The following is a 313-nucleotide window of genomic DNA, read 5'->3' as shown; positions in this document are numbered from 1 at the left end:
TGTGCCAGCCAGGCACTAAAGCCCCACGTGCCTCTGCTCAGTGCTTTGCTGTGCGCTCGCTGGGCTGGGTGGAGATCCCTGAGGAGGACCTGGCACCTGGCAAGAGCAGTATCGCCGTCAACAACTGCATCCAGCAGCTCTCCAACAGCAAGGGCCAGGGCTCTGCGGAGAACAGGGGCGAGGTGAGAGCCTGGGAAGGTGCTGCCAGGCAGGGTCCCACCCCGGGGCCACTGCTGCTGAGGCTGGCAGTCCCCCCCGATGGGGACCGGGCCTGGGGGGGGCAGGGAGAGGGGCCCGTGGGAGGGGCGACGTT

This window comes from Pygoscelis adeliae, unplaced genomic scaffold, assembly GCF_000699105.1.
Source record: "Pygoscelis adeliae isolate BGI_AS28 unplaced genomic scaffold, ASM69910v1 Scaffold514, whole genome shotgun sequence".
Classification (NCBI taxonomy): Eukaryota; Metazoa; Chordata; class Aves; order Sphenisciformes; family Spheniscidae; genus Pygoscelis; species Pygoscelis adeliae.
Note: the sequence above shows the minus strand (reverse complement) of the source record.